Genomic DNA, 17,148 nt, shown 5'->3' with positions numbered 1-17,148 from the left:
AGACGTTGATAAAGATGTTAATAGAGACATGGGGAATCTAAAATTTGCATTCCACGACATGTCTATCAACTAAGCAGAAATCCATAACGAATTTGTTTCTTGTACTCATACAGAGTAGATCCGAATAAAATGAAAAAGACAGCAAAGATTTGATTTCACGTTCAAAGCGTCTATGTATCTGTTGATACGTATTTCGACTTAATAAGTCTCATCAGAACAGTTATTCATAGCCGTTCTTAACGTGAAAAATAATCTTCTCTGTCTTTTAGGAAGCAACAATAAAATGGCTTCGTTATGGACGCAATAGCGACATATGATAGAAAAATCGGTAAGAACGGCTATGAATAACTGTTCTGATGAGACTTATTAAGTCGAAATACGTATCAACAGATACATAGACGCTTTGAACGTGAAATCAAATCTTTGCTCTTTTTCATTTTATTCGGATCTACTCTGTATGAGTACAAGAAACAAATTCGTTATGGATTTCTGCTTAGTTGATAGACATGTCGTGGAATGCAAATTTTAGATTCCCCATGTCTCTATTAACATCTTTATCAACGTCTGTTATACCTTGCATTTATAGAAGGTTCAGATTAAAGCGGAAATCTGAATTTGTTTCGAAACTATCTTACCAAATATTTCTATATATACACTTATGTCCGCCAATTTTACGGTTAAATTGCTTGTTCGTGTATATTTCTGTTCAAATATTTTAATTTTCAGCTAGTCCCATCGTAGAGTACGGCTAAAAATACATTAAAAATGCATAAGATAGAATAGTTTTTAACTATTCTCTCCCTAATGCATACAGAAACGTACCCTGCTGCCTGCTGCAATACTATCAGGAATTGGATCAGGAGACTGTTTTTTATCTAGGGATTCTTTATCTTGATTGGTTAAATTTATTTTATATTTTTGCAAAAGACCATTGTATCTAAATTAAATGTCTGAAAAAAAGAGACACACGACTATTTTCTGAAATCTTGAACGTTCTTGATTTTAAATATCAACCGTTTAAAGTTAAGCGAAATTTTAAAGATACGTTCATGGCTCAGTTGGCTGGCAAAACATTCTAATCTTTTTAAACGAAGCAGTTAAAATCTTAAGTAGTTACCCAAAGCCCCAGTACACAGATGGTTAATTATCTTTTCTGTAAAAAATTTTTTTGTAATATTCAAATTGTTTTACAGTGTACTCCTCATGAAGCTATCAAATAAATAGCGAAATATTAAGTTTCTTAGACAAAAGAAAGATTTTTATTAAAGACCACTTTACCTGGTAATTCCAACATATTTATACAGGGTGGTCCTTAAGTAATTGTACAAACAGAAACTGTAGATTCTGTACTTTAAAATATTACGATTTAAGCCAACTTGCTTTAATAAAATGTTGATATTAAGAAAGATACAGGGTGTTAAAGTGGAAATTTAAAATTTTATTTTTCGCTATAACTTTTACGTTTGTAAATATTTTTGGACAAAAGTTTACAGTTGGATGCTTTTGAGTAGGATAAATTATAATTTTATACTTACTTTAATGTAACTAATAGAGGGCGCCACATATGCCACATGTGTGGCATAAATTTGTGCTTAACTTTTTTGCTCTTTAAATTAGCTCTATTTTTGTTAAAGCTCTAAAATGTTAAAGATACTGTTGTGAATTTATTAATTGTCTTTTTAATTTATAATGTCTTGTTCTAAAGGTTCTTATCTAAATTTATTAAAAAGCACAATAACTGATATTAATTTATTTATCACTAAATATACATAATTTATTAGTAGGCGAGCGTAACAACAATATCGCGAGCGCGAATCTTCTTTATTAACTGTTTTCAAAATAAAAGTTCCCTCATATTTATACGAAAACAGCTGCTCTAGAACTGCATGGATGTTGACCTCAATTGACCTGGTTTCGCCTCGAATGGACAGGCCTAATTCCGGAAGATTCGAATGGAACCAGTTTTTTATTACTTGGGGTTTATGGTCGAAAGGTCTCGTATAATCTAAAACATATTAGTGAATAAAAACATGTTTACAGGTTAAAACTATGACTCATATTTTTACGTAACATTGCCCCCCTCTCAAAAGATGGTTCCTCCTGGAACCTTGTCGGGACTAGAACTGGAACGGTATGCTGGTATCGGCAACTGGACCCTCTTTTACAACTTCCAGTTGTATAAAAATGACAAGGAACGGTTTTCTCTCCGCACCAGTAACTATGCGGATTGCAACAGACTAACACCTGGACTTCGGTGTCTTTAAAGATCTCCTCCACCATATTTCGTATAACCCTCCAATCTAATTGGCGGCACTCCAACTTTGGCATGGCTAACTTTTGCACGTCGGACTCTAGTACGTGCCCTCTCAATAAGGTTCGTGCCAATGTAAGGCTTCCCATACATCTCGGTAGGTAGGTTGGTCACGGGCAGTGTCTTTTGTTACCAGGTAGAAAAGGTAACGTGATGCATCTTGGAGTTTCAAGGTTTTACCGGGAGCTGGCACTTGGCATTGAAGTTCGGCAACTCGACCAAACTTCCTTCGAAAGACGGATGCCAACCCTGGTGCGTCTTTGATACTGGCCGGGATGGTAAGGGCCAGCGAGTGGTCATCGGGGAGCGCGAGTAGATCTTGCTTTTCTTCAGTGGTAACACCATGTCTTGCTTTACCGGTACCTCCATAGGCACCCATGAATTCCTCAAACGTGAGGTCAGACACATCTTGGACTTGGTTTACTTCCACTTCTTCATCTACGTCGTGGTCACCTTCGAAAGATGCCAACCGGTTATGGTGTACTATCATCGGCTTTCCCCTCGGAATCTTGCTTATTCGGTAGATGACATCGTTGATCTTCTCCATGATGAGGTATGGACCTTCCCAAGACTGCTGAAATTTGGGAGAACAACCTTTTCGCTTCTTGGGATTATACAGCCATACTTTGTCGTTCTTCTTAAAGCAACCCTTTTCGGCTTGTGTATCGTACCGTTTCTTCATTCGGTCGCTAGCGATCTGAAGGTGGGAACGGACCAACTCATGTACATCGTCCATTCTTCTTCGTAATTCGATCACATAATCTTCACCTGCTACATCTTCTCCAGGTCGACACCCAAATTCTTGATCACAAGGTAGTCGTATTTCGCGTCCGAATAGGACTCTGGCTGGTGTCTGGTCCGTTGATTCGTTAACAGCAGCTCTGTAGGCCATTGTGAAGAACGGAAGGTATTGGTCCCAGTCTCGCTGATGATCGGACACCATCTTTGTCAAATACTTGCCAACTGTCCTATTCATTCGTTCTACCATACCATCCGATTGCGGATGATACGCGGTAGTTCTTGTTTTCTTCATGCCTAGTCTATCACATATTCCTTGGAATAGATCACTTTCGAAGTTCCTGCCTTGGTCACTATGGATCTCCAAAGGCACTCCAAATCGGCTGATATATTCTTGGATCAACTTATCTGCAACGGTGGCGGCCTTCTGGTCTGGAAGTGCGTAAATCTCGACCCACTTAGTGAAGTAATCCATTACTACCAGCATGTACTTGCCTCCATTTTCACTTTCTGGAAATGGCCCAGCGATGTCCAAAGCTATTCTTTCAAACGGGCTTCCAACATTATATTGTCTCATAGGAGCTCTCCTTTTTCGGTAAGGCCCGTTACTCGTGGCACAAATAGTACATTTCTTACACCAGTCTTTTACATCGTCGGAACTGTTCATCCAATAAAACCGTTCCCGAATTCGCTGAAGGGTCTTCCTTACACCAAAATGCCCTCCCTATGGACTGTCGTGTAACTGACGAAGTACTTCGGCTATTCTGCTCTTTGGGATCACCAACTGTCTTCTCTTCTCCGAACCGTCATCATTTTCCAGGACTCGTTTGAGCAAGCCATCTTCGATGATAAATGAGTCCCACTGGGCCCAACACGTCTTAACTACTGAGCATAGGTTTGATATTTCCTGCCAAGGTGGTCGACGGTTTTCCTCTTTCCATTTTCGGATTTTCTGTATAACTGGATCTCTCTCTTGTTCTTCCCTTATCTTAGTAGGCGTCCAGTCGTCGTTGACAATCGTCGTTCTTAGCACTGCTGCTTCCTTGGATTCCGTTTTGTTGCAGTGGGAACACTCTGCTGGGCATGGCCTTCTGGAAAGAGAATCAGCGTTTCTATGGCTAACTCCGGCCCGGTGCTCAATCTTAAAATCGTATTCTTGGAGTCGTTCGATCCACCTGGCTATCTGACCCTCTGGATTCTTAAACTGCATCAACCACTTAAGGGCGGCATGGTCAGTTCGGATTAGAAACTTTCTGCCATAGAGGTATTGATAGAAGTGCTCTACTGATTTCACTACTGCCAGAAATTCTCTTCTCGTGACGCAATAATTCCGTTCAGGTTTTGAAAGAACTTTACTAAAATATCCGAGAACTCGTTCCTGTTCTCCTTGAATCTGAGACAGCACTCCTCCAATTCCCACATTACTTGCATCCGTATCTAAGATGAACTCTCCTTCTGGCAGTGGATACCCTAAAATTGGTGCTGTTATTAAATGCTTTTTCAACGTTTCAAAGGCATTTTGGCAGTCTATATCCCAGCGGTATTCTCTTGCTTCCTCTGTAAGTCGCGTTAATGGCTTAGCGATATCTGCAAACTTCTTAATAAACCTTCGGTAGTAAGTACATAGTCCAAGAAAACTTCTCACTTGGTGTTTGTCAGTTGGTTTTGGCCATTCCTTAATGGAATCGATTTTTCCCTTATCCACGGCCACTCCTTCTTTACTGACTATATGACCCAGATAATTGACTCTACCTTGAAATAGCTGGCACTTCTTGGTTTAGCATCAATTGGGCAGCTTTAAGTCGATTAAAAACGTTGTCTAAATTCCTCAAATGATCTTCGAATGTCTCCCCCAAGACGATTATGTCATCTAAATAAACCAGGCATGTTTTCCAAGATAACCCTCTCAACACATTTTCCATAAGCCTCTCAAATGTCGCAGGAGCATTACAGAGTCCAAATGGCATAACGTTGAATTGCCACAATCCAGATCCTGTGGTGAAGGCTGTCTTTTCTTTATCTACTGGGTCCATTTCTACCTGCCAGTATCCAGACTTCAAATCCAAAGTAGAAAACAATTTACTTCCAGCCAATGTGTCCAATGTGTCATCGATCCGAGGCAGAGGATAACTATCTTTCTTGGTAACGTTGTTCAGCAAACGGTAATCCACACAGAACCTCGTCGTTCCGTCTTTCTTCTTAACCAGGACCACCGGAGAGACCCATGGGCTCGTCGAAGGTTCTATCACCCCGTCTTTCTTCATTTCCTGAACAATCGTTTCAGCTTCCTCTCTTTTCGCCTGTAGTAATCGTCGCGCTGTTTGACGAATTGGCTTAGCATTACCAGTATCTATTTTATGCTTAACAACCGTAGTTCTTCCCGTCTTTCCTACTTTCGGTACGAAAATATCACGATACTGCCGAAGAAATTCCCTTAATTTCCTTTTCTCCATCTGATTTAGAGACTGTCCTGCAACTGCAACCATTTGGTCGAATTTGTCGTTGGAATTATCAGATGTTGTCGCCTGACGGATTATGGATGTCACAGGTACACAAGTTCCTACTTTTGTCTCTTTCTTTATGGTCACTGGGTAGTCGTTGACATTGATAAGTCTCACAGGAATTTCTTTAGCCGAAGTCACCAATTCCTTTCCAATTATGATTCCACGGCCAACCTCATCGTCGTGGTTCCAAGGCTCCATCATAACAGGTCTCCCTTCGTCTACAATTCCCTGTAGTCGCGCTACTATGATCGTTTCGCTTCTCGCAGGCACGACTGTATCTTCTGTAATGGCTGCTTGCACAGTGTTGTCATTATGTGGATGGAGAAATACCTCCTCGTTGCCAACTTTGATTACCTTATTCTTAAAATCCAATTGGAATCCATGCATATTCATTACGTCCATTCCTAATATAACATCCTCTTCGATGTCAGCAACTATAACAGTATGGACAAACTTTTCTGCCCCAATTCCCAATTGTACCTGGATTTCTCCATGAATGTTGGCATTTTCACCTGTAGCGGTCCGAAGTCGCAACCTCGTTGGTAACAGTTTCTTACGGCTGTTTATAACTGTCGGGCGTATAATGGTTCTGGTCGCTCCGGTATCCACCAACAACGTATGCTTTTTACCATTTATGTCTCCATCTACATATACACTATCTTCACGACATTTCAAAGAAGCTATTAGTATGAGAGGGTCTTTGAAAAAGTTCTGGGTCGAGGCTGCCCCCCTAAGGCTGACCCGTTCTAGTTTTCCTGTAGGTGAGTTTCTTGATTTGCGTCGTACCTAGGGTGCTTACAGGAGCTTCGTACGTGTCCTATTTCGCCACAATTCCAGCATCTGATGGTCTTCGTTTTCTTGTATGCCATGCTTTTCATCATATTAACAAGCTGGTCAAGTTTATCTTCATCTCCTTCCTCTTTTACAGTTCTAACTTTACTGTATCCGCCAGAGGCCTGCGTAGCTGACTCGTATTCGAGGGCGGCGGATAAGACATCAACCAGCGTTTTGTGACGAGCTAATCGCAGTGTTCTCTGCATTTCATGATCACGAAGACCATCAATAAACGTCTGAACGGCCAATTTTTCCATCATGTCTTCGGGAGCTGTTGGATAAGCATATCGTACTAATCTGGCAATATCTACCTCATATTCTTGAAGAGCCTCATCTTTCTTCTGTCTACGATTTTTAAGCTGCGACTGATATACATGCTCCAAATGTTCGTGGCCATATCGCATATTTAACCTCTTCTTCAGTTGTTCGAAATCATCGGTCTCCTCTACGGCTATGGTCTGAAGCACATCTAAGGCATCTCCTCGAAGAGCGATAGTCAGGTTTACAGCCTTTTCTTTTTCAGACCATCCATTCGCTCTTGCGGCTGATTCGAACTGTTTCATGTAGTTGTTCCATGATGATTTTCCGTCGAAAGTTGGGACTTTAACATGAATAGAACCTCCACTTCCTTCAAATTTCGGCCGTGTCTCCAACTTACATTTCGTCTCGTCTTCTTTTATCTCCACTGTAATCGGATTGTTACCTCTCTCTGCTGTCCCTGTTTCCTCCATCTTCCTTTCCATCTCTTTCCATATCTTTTCTTCGAAGGCCAACATATCGGCAGCAACTTGGTTTTTTAACGAAGACACTCTATCGTCAAGAGCAGATATCTCTGAAGTGACTTTAGCAGAAACTTTGCTTTCCAGAGAAGAAATCTCGTTAGAAACTTTGCTTTCTAAAGAAGCGATGTCGCCGGATACTTTGTTCTCCAATGATGCGATGTCGCCGGAAACTTTGGCTACATCAGAAGAAACTTTCGAAATATCGTCAGAGACTTTGTTCTCCAATTTCGAAATCGACGAGTCGAAAAGTCTCTGGATCTAGTCCTTCTTCTAGCAAAGCGTTCTTTAGTCGTTGGACTAACTCAGCCTTTTTTCCGGTAGAAGCTAATTCTCTGTCTTCGAGATGTCTTCTTAAATTAGTCACTGTCAGCTCATAAATCGTCGTCATTTTCACAATTTATTTTATATCCACTTGTAATTTATTTTCGCAATTTATCTTAAGTATTCCACTGTTCTGACACCATTTGTTGTGAATTTATTAATTGTCTTTTTAATTTATAATGTCTTGTTCTAAAGGTTCTTATCTAAATTTATTAAAAAGCACAATAACTGATATTAATTTATTTATCACTAAATATACATAATTTATTAGTAGGCGAGCGTAACAACAATATCGCGAGCGCGAATCTTCTTTATTAAGGCCTAATGGACAGGCCTAATTCCGGAAGATTCGAATGGAACCAGTTTTTTATTACTTGGGGTTTATGGTCGAAAGGTCTCGTATAATCTAAAACATATTAGTGAATAAAAACATGTTTACAGGTTAAAACTATGACTCATATTTTTACGTAACAATACATTATTTTTACAAAGAAAAGGTATACTTGTTAGTAACCTGAAAATTTAACCGTTTTCGAGATAAATGCATTTTATAAGTCAGCTGCATAATAATTCTCAGTTTGATATTTGTGCGGTAAAGCACTGAATACCTGTAGATAAGCATAATTCATAGTTTATTCTTATTAAAACAACTCAAAGATGATAATGTAACATCACAAAATGCTTTGTTATGGGTACTAAATGTCTTATTGGAGAAAAGATATTTCATCTTCTTCTTTAGGTGCCGTGTCCGTATTCAGACGTTGGCCGTCATCATGTTTACAATTTCCCTTTACTATCGCTTCTTAAGTTTCTATAATGGCGTCGTATTACTTTTTCTGTATTGCAAAATGCTAAAAACCCAAAATATGTGGTTTATGCAAGATGGTACACCACCACATTCTAGAGAGAAGGCAGTTAGAACATAGTTAAATACAACTTTTCTGAACGTTGGATTGGTCGTGGTATTCATATTCCTTGGCAATGTGGTAAGATATTAATATAATTATGTAATTCATAAAAAATCCGAAAAGAATACTTATTGTTCATTACGTAAATTGTTTACCCATTTTTATTAGCACAAATAGAAACTAGAGCACAGGTATTGAATAACACATGTGTGTCCTGTTTCATAATACTTTTGCTACAAATCTAACCTGAAAGACTCAGCATTTTTACAAAAACATCATCGTTGTCCTAATAACCGATATTGTTATAAATATAGTAAACACACAGACAATTTAGTTCAGCATAATATTAGTTCGTTAGTAAGTTATAATAGTACATTTGTTCGAGATGTAATTATAGTTACTCGTAAGCTGTAACGTAATCATATAAATAAGTAATGTCATCAATAGGTTATTCCGTGTGTATATAAGTAACCAATGAACGAGATACATCACAGTTTAATACATTATTTAACTTCTGCGACAAATAAGATGTAGTTCCATAATATACCATAAGATTTGGATATGTATCCAAAATAATATATTCATCCATTATACATTATAGCCACTACGTAGCCCAGAATTTAATCCGCTTGATTTTGGTGTATGGGGAGCATTAAAACAACGTATCTATAAGAATCCCATAAACATTCGCGACCAACTATGGGAAGAAATAAATACTGCAGCAGTTTCTTTAGAATCAGTGATGCTATTTAATATGAGACGATCTTTTATGGAATATATTGACAAATGAATTAAAGAAAATGGTGGACATATCGAACACTTTCTTTGACAAAAAGTTATGTTATTTAGTTTAACTATTTCTTAATTTGGTTTGTAAACAAAATGTTTTGATTATGACTTTAATTTAACATAAAACGTAAAATGTTTGATGTAAAATCCTATTATTCTGTTATTTTGTCAAATCCTATTATTAATTATCCTGCTAATATATTTATTTTATTTAATATTTCGTTAACTATTAACTTTAGTTAAAGGTATTTTATAAAAAAATTCAGAAGTATTAATGTTTTTGTCAATTTTTTTTTTTCGTTGCCTGGAGTAATTGCCTTAGATCAGAATTATGCAGCTGATTTTTAAAATGCGATTATCTCGAAAACTGTTGAGTTTTGAAGTTATTAACAAGTATATCTTTTTTTGGTAAAATAATGTATCTTTAATATTTTTTATCCCAAATACAGGTAACTTAAAGAGCAAAAAAGTTAAGTGCAAATTTATAAAGCATATGTAGCATAAGTGGCGCCCTCTATCAGTTACATCAAATTGTGCATCAAATTATAATTTCTCATATTTAAAAGTACCCAGTTGTAAATTTTTATACATAAATGTTTACAAACATGAAAGTTATAGTGAAAAATAAAATTTTAATTTTGCACTTTAACACCCTGTATCTTTCTTAACATCAACATTTTATTAAAGCAATTTGGCTTAAATCGTAATATTTTAAAGTGTAGAATCTACTGTTTCTTTTTGTACAATTACTTAAGGACCACCCTGTATATATTGTTGTGTTTCATGTTATCAAAGATAGAATAAAAATTTTAATTTGTTATAGAACGCGGACACATAAATTTGCAACGCTCTGTACATCGATTTGTAAATATTTGTTATAAGTTAGTTTTAAGCAGTGGGTTTATCCATAATGAGTTTTGCCCTGAAGGACTGAAATACATTAGTGAATACTTAAATGTGAATAGACAATTGTTTCCCGGTATTTGTAGATATTATATTTTAAAACTTATTGCCAAACTTTACTGGAACCAAACAGCCATTATTAATACCAACAACAGAGAATCAAAGCCAATCAGTATTGAACGAGGTGTAAGACAAGGCTGTATACTATCTCCCACCCTCTTTAACGTGTATTCTGAGAATCTATTTAGGGAAGCTTTAAAAGATCAAAAAGGAATTATCATAGGAGGAGAAATAATTAACAATATACGGTACGCCGACGATACTGTGATTCTAGCTGAAAACATCGACGATCTGCAGGAGCTAATCAATAGAGTTGACATGGAATGCACAAATTGGGGACTGTCGATAAATATCGATAAAACTAAATACATGGTGACCAGTAAAGTGGATATCGGCGCAACCCAACTGATATTAAACCAACAACCGCTGCAGAGAGTTCAGAGATTCAAATACCTTGGATGTTGGATTACCCAAAATCTAGATCCATCCTTCGAAATTCGATGTAGAATTGAACAGGCAAGAAACTCATTTCAAAAATTTAAGCCTCTATTATCTATCCAATAACTCATTAAATTTGGAAATCCGTGAAAAGTTTACAAGATGTTACGTGTGGTTGTACTTTTGTATGGATGTGAAACTTGGACTTTAAACGCCGATATCATGAATAAAATCGAGGCGTTTGAGATGTGGTTGTATCGAAGGATACTAAAAATTCCATGGACTAGCAGAACCAGAAACGAAGAAGTTCTTCGAAGAATGGGACATCAACGAACTCTATTAAATATTATTAAGAGACGTAAACTAGAATATCTTGGACATATAATCAGAGGACCAAGATATGAGTTCCTTCGGCTAATTCTCAACGGTAAAATCGAAGGAAAGAAATGGATAGGACGGAAGAAACTCTCTTGGTTGAGGAATTTGCGGCAGTGGACAGGTTTGACAGCGGACCAATTGCTACACGTAGCGCAAGACCGAGATCAGTATAAAAATATTATAAGCATGGTAGTCGCCGACGTTCCGTAGGGATATGGCACTCTAAGAAGAAGAATATTTTAAAACCTTTGGTTTAGTTTCGCTGGAAAGGCCAAAGCCACCAGGTAGTTATTGTATTTAGAAAGTATAAGATAAAACCGTTATCATTTTCAAATAAAGTTGTTTAGAAGCAATTCTTGGGTTTTTCTGATGTAAAATAAGAGGAGGGATATAGGAATTTTCTGTTTGGTTAGCAAGTTTGGAATGGGGATGAAAGAGAGTGAATGTTTGAAAGTTTGGAGTAGAAAAGATTATTATGTAATGGTCATCCGAAAGAAGCAGTTGAACTTTTGTGTAGTCAGTTAAGAAGCAAGTGCCAGTGGTGTTAATAGCTAGAAGTGGGTGGCTGAAAGATGGAACGAGAGATAGGTCAAAGTTAGGAAGTCGAATACCTCCTTGATTCTATAAAGTTCAAGTGAGTAAGTCACAAGAACTATAACTATTAAAAATATTTGCGACACCAAGTAAAAAAAATACTTGGGTCTCAGGAGATTGTTAGTATATGAAAGAGAGGAGAGAATTTTGGAGTTTGTTGAACGAGTACTGGTAAAAAAGGCCTGCTTGTGTTTTGGAGAAAGAGTTGTCGGTATGCTGATAGGTCGATACTTAGAACGGAGAAGGCTTTGATTGGTAGCCTAACATAATCAACAAGGGGGAGCTGTTTTGGTCGAAAAGAGACATCGTCGTGTGTGAATTAAAGGTCAGTCAATAATTTTTTGTTGCAGAATTATTTGTATGTTTCAAATAAAAGACTCTATACCATCAGAAGATTAAAAATTATCGCTATTTTATAATACCATAAATTATATAAAAGTTTTTAAAAAAAATTAATTAAAGTTTTTGATTCACATTGCAAATATCATAAAGTTTTTTTAACGTCAAAGGATAATTATTATATTGCTTAATAAATTTAAAAAGTTTCGTTTTATAATATTCAGATTCAAATATTTCCTATAAACAAAGATTCAAATATTTCAATATTTTCATAGGAAGTGTAATTATTTTACGAATATCCAAATTTCTTGTTTATGTTGTTTTATCAATGTTATAAAAACCAAACCGATAAATATTTGGTAAATTAAAATTATTTTATGTGGTACAATTTTCATTGGGACAATTAAACCCATGGAATTTATTTGATAAATTTTCATATTATTTTTTTTTTTTTTTTGATAATAAAAGATATTTGTATTTGTTTATTTGTTATTTCTATTTATTTCCTTTTCCCATTTTATCCCGATAAGGAACAATAAAGAGATACTGGGAGCCACTAGAAAATATAAGTATAACCTAAGCTGATTTATTTTTTTTGTATAATAAAATGGCACCCTGAGATTGTTTTTTTTTTATGTATGATTTGCGAAACTTAGATAATTAATTAAATAATTAATTAAAGTTATTAAATAAATAAAAATATAATATAAACGTAAGAAAAAGCAGATCATAGAAATATATGTATATATATTGGCTAATAATAAGTTCTCTTGGCTTTTGTGATGAATTTTATTCTCAGCGGTGGCTATCAATTCCACCGTCATCAATACAGTACATTATATAGAGGTAGTCACAAATACAAGAAACAGGTGATGCTGTCGGACCGCGGTCGACGATTTTAGCCTTGACACCTAGTACGGCTACCTCTGCAGGATATATAATCAGAAAACCAGGTAGCTCAATGGTAGCAGACAGATTGGCGACCGACGAGATACTTTCGTTTGGAATAAAAAATTTCTTTACATCTTTGTGCGGTTCATTCATTCAAATCGATCGTGTACGCTGTTAATCAACAAGTACAAAACAAAAAAAAACTGTTAAAGTAATTGTGCATTGGTGAAGTGTATATTAAGTTCTTTGTGTTTGGATTGTTAAGAAGTTTAAGGTGAGTTTATTTTTTAAGAAACTGGTTATTGACGAAACGTTGCTTACTAAGTCGAATGAACAAAATAGATGCAATATAATTCATCAGTACCTGCTTTTAAAATATTATATTAATGCCGTGCAATTAATAGATTTCTCTGTCATTCTATTAAACTTTAAAGTTAACTATTAAAATTTTTAGATAAACTTACAAAGCATCTTTCCGTTTGTTTATCAAATTATGGCTTCATATTTTAATAATTTATTCTATTTTCTAGAACTTTAGCTGGGGTTCACATATTTAGAAACATTACAACAAGTTGTAAAATATATTGATCTGAAGCTATTTTCTTGTGGCATTTTTAAATTAATTAGTATTTAAATGGGAATAAGCCACAATTAAAGGTTAAAATACGTTTATTGAAGTTTCAATTTCCACTTCGGAAATCGTTCTCAAAATACAAACATTAGTAAATTAAACAAATTTTGGTTTTTGTTACTTAGTGAAAAATTCTTTTAATAATTTAATTTTATCTTACTCATCTATATTGACAATGCAGACATTCATTATACATTTTAAAGTAGAAGACTTTAAAATGATACTGCCAATATTATTGAGTTGCATTCCTGGGACGACTTTACTTATAAGATAGTTCATTCGATTACATGAAATCAACTTTAACTTGAGAATATCCGTCAGAAATAACTAACAGGAGAATGTCATCATGGCATGTATTTGTCTTTTCTCAAGTTAAAGTTGATTTCATGTAATCGAATGAACTATCTTATAAGTAAAGTCGTCCCAGGAACGCAACTCAATAATATTGGCAGTATCATTTTAAAGTCGTCTACTTTAAAATGTATAATGTATGTCTGCATTGTCAATATAGATGAGTCAGATAAAATTAAATTATTAGAAGAATTTTTCACTAAGTAACAAAAACCAAAATTTGTTTAATTTACTAATGTTTGTATTTTGAGAACGATTTCCGAAGTGAAAATTGAAACGTCAATAAACGTATTTTAACCTTTAGTTGTGGCTTATTCCCATTTAAATACTAATTAAGTTGTAAAATATATTTAACAAAAGTAGAAAAATCTGTTTATTTTCCAATAAACTTCATTCGTACATAGTGGTCTGGAGTTATCTTATATCTAAACTTTATCTTGCTTTAAACATGCAATTACTTTCATTTAAAAAAAATTGTGGGCCTTTTGAATGTTCCTGCTGATTTGCGATATATTTTTATGTTATATGCACTGTCATTTCGATAAGATGATAAAACATTTGAATGTGCATTGAAGAAATTCGTTTTGAAATTTGAATTATTATAAAATATGTTCTGCGAAGTCCCATTAATTTTAGCCAGCCGCCTTTTCGGGTGTTCTTATGTTTTTGTAACTTAACTTCACTAACCTTTCCATCGGACGTTTTTTTTATTTGAGAAAAAAGTTGCATCCACCTAATGGTTATTAGCGACGGAACAATACATAAGTTACAATTTTGTGGTACAATATAAGGTCAATATAAGGTTACATATATTATCTACAAAAACATATTAGATTTTATTGAATACACCAATTGTTTTCAAAAAGTCAATTAATTTTTTATTCTTAAAGTGTTAAAATCTTAAATTCTTACGTAAATTTTTTGCATTAAATGAGAATATGTCTGACAGTTAGTTGATTGTTACAACACTCACAAATAAGTGGTTCAGTTCTTGAGAACAAATATGAGTGAGTAAGACTGGTATAAATAAAATACCCAAACGGGCTATATCACAAATACAGAACGTTTTCGGAATGTAAATTCCATCATCAGTGTAACAAAGTGCACATGCTATGAGCCACTGAAATATATGGGTAAAAACCCTTTAAATAATATAAATTTACAAATATGTTACATTATATACTATTAAAAATTAAGATGTCTAAGTTACCGTTGGAATTGGTAACATGGCACCGTATGGCTCTACATCGGTTACTTGGTCCTCTTTTGTGATACATGGTACACAGCCAGCTACAGGAACTTAGTTTCCTAGTGGATTTTATAAACTGTTTTGACTTTTTTTACTGTGTCTTTAATTTGCCTGAGTTTTAAATTTGAAAGCTGGGCAAAAATTAAGTCTAATATCTTAACCTCGGCCAAGGAAGTTCTTGGTGAAAGAAATATAAATAAAAATAAATCGTTCCCAAGGCGAAGAACTCTATGGTTTTGTACAGAAGTGAAGGAAAAATGTAAAGAAAAGAAAAAAGCTTACCTGAAATACATGTCAACCAAAACACAAAAGGCATACCATAATTACAAGACAATTAGAAACGAAACACATGCACTTAGGAATGATTACTGGGAACGCTTTTCGAAAGAAATGGAACATGATTTTTACGGTCTGCAAAAGAAAATATAATATAAGAGGCTTCATAAGAGGCCAAAGAACGGAAGTAAAGGAACTAATAGAAAAAAAACACATAGACAAGGATACGTGAATTGACTACCTACAAAAGGTTTATGCAGAGGAAGTACAAACGACGCTAGAACCAAAAACACTAGAAATTACCATAAATGAAGAACTTAATACAAATATACAGGAAGTTTAGAAAATACTTGAAGAACAGAAAAGCAGCAGGTAAAGACGGAATACTAAACGAGCTACTGAAATATTGTTTAGCAGCAATGACAGAACAATTAAAAACATTAAATAATAAAACTATAAAACACAACAAAATACCAGAAGAATGGAGAACCAGCGAACTAATTCTACTATTCAAAAAAGAAGATAAAAAACAGCCAGAAAACTACAGAGGTACCTAACCTAACCTAACCTTGTTAAATACTACGCTAAAACTTACATCTAAAATTTTACAATATATTTTATATATTATAATAGACCAGCATTTCTGTGTCTGATTGATCTAAAGAAAGCGTTTGACAGAGTAAGACTCAAAGATGTAATTCATATTATAAAAACTATCGAAAACATCTACCAAAAGAACAAAATGGAAGTCAGAATTGATGGACACTTTACAGAACCTATAGAAATAGGTAGCGGAATAAGACAAGGAATTCATTGAGCCCCATGCTCTTCAATTTAATCGTGGACGAAATCATCAAAAGCGTTAACAAAGGAAGAGGATACAGAATGGGGAATACAGAAGTAGAAATACTCTGTTACGAAGATGACGCAATATTGATAGCCCAAGATGAAGATAATCTGCAAAGACTGGTACACAGATTTAACATAAGAGCAAAAGAAAACTAAAACAATAGTAGTCAGCAAAGAACTTACCAGATGTAAAATAGAAATTGATGGCATCAGTATTGAACCAGTAATGGAAATAAAATACCTGGAAATTGCATTGTCTAGCTATGGAGACCTAGACCAAGAAGTGAGAGATCAAATACAAAAAGCAAATAGACTAGCAGGATGCCTTAATAACACTATATGGCGAAACAGACACATTAACACTGAGATGTAATCAAGAATTTATAAAGCCAGTATAAGACCAATAATGATATATGCCTCAGAAACAAGACCCGACACAGCCACAACGCAAAGGCTACTCGAAACGGCAGAGATGAGAGTACTGAGAAGAATTACATGAAATACGCTGAGAGATCGAAAGCGAAGTGAAGACATTAGAAGAAAATGTAACGTACAGTGTATAAATGAATGGACACAAAATAGAAAAAAATAATGGAGTTACCACATAAGTAGAATGGAGGAGACCCGTGTCATCAAAATAGCAAGAGTTAAGTCACCAATCGGCAAAAGAAGTATCGGACGACCGCGCAAAAGATGGAGTGACAACCTTCCATTGAGGTATTAATCCGCCAATGAACAAGCAGAATTGCTTATAGAGGGGAAGAAAAAGAAGAGAGAGAGTTTTGAATTTGAATTTTGCCATTCATCGAGCCAGTCATTTAACACATATTGCTTTAACAACACTTTTAAGTCATTAGGGGCACATTTTAATATAGTTTCTGAATCCGCACTAGTCACTGCAATATGTGCACTTGAGTATGCATCTTCATCTCCGCTAATGCCCACGTCGAAAGGAATTTAAATAAGGTTGACTTTTCTACTATACTATTTTGTTGAGATAAG

General features: G+C 35.2%; 1 protein-coding gene across 1 annotated transcript in view; it reads left to right on the top strand.

Annotated features, from left to right (window-relative positions):
* The first annotated feature begins 12,777 nt into the window (after nucleotides 1-12,777).
* The window catches only part of LOC140441282 (venom allergen 5 2-like), a 218,236-nt gene continuing 213,865 nt past the window's right edge, over nucleotides 12,778-17,148 (top strand). Inside the window, exon 1 of the mRNA XM_072531899.1 lies at nucleotides 12,778-13,064. The gene's annotated coding sequence lies outside the window, so the exon portion shown is untranslated. The remainder of the gene's footprint in view (nucleotides 13,065-17,148) is intronic.

This window comes from Diabrotica undecimpunctata, chromosome 5 (assembly GCF_040954645.1).
Source record: "Diabrotica undecimpunctata isolate CICGRU chromosome 5, icDiaUnde3, whole genome shotgun sequence".
Lineage (NCBI taxonomy): Eukaryota > Metazoa > Arthropoda > Insecta > Coleoptera > Chrysomelidae > Diabrotica > Diabrotica undecimpunctata.
The sequence above is the reverse complement of the archived record's forward strand: the minus strand, read 5'-3'. Positions and strand labels throughout refer to the sequence as shown.